This window comes from Seriola aureovittata, chromosome 14 (assembly GCF_021018895.1).
Source record: "Seriola aureovittata isolate HTS-2021-v1 ecotype China chromosome 14, ASM2101889v1, whole genome shotgun sequence".
Lineage (NCBI taxonomy): Eukaryota > Metazoa > Chordata > Actinopteri > Carangiformes > Carangidae > Seriola > Seriola aureovittata.
The window spans coordinates 7,707,670-7,707,990 of NC_079377.1; positions in this window are offsets into that span (position 1 = coordinate 7,707,670).

The following is a 321-nucleotide window of genomic DNA, read 5'->3' on the forward strand; positions in this document are numbered from 1 at the left end:
AAAGGAGGGGAGAGGTATAAATTGATGCTTGTCTGAAAATATAATTCATTTATGTTTGGGTTTGTGGTTGTGATGACTTATGATTATCAATATGACTGCAGGCCATAGTTTAGTTCCACTGTTATTTTCCAACACATCACTGCCAAAGAGTCTTTAGAAAGCAATCTTGAGAGTATGATGATTATCCTCATATCGTGAGAGGGGCGGGCTCACTGCGCTCTGCTCATGAATATGGAGGCACATGGCTCCGGAGACACTCCCCTCTCTGTTGAACTTGTGTAGCCAGCTCCTGCTCGGCCCAACAGTCAGTCAGTCAGTCAG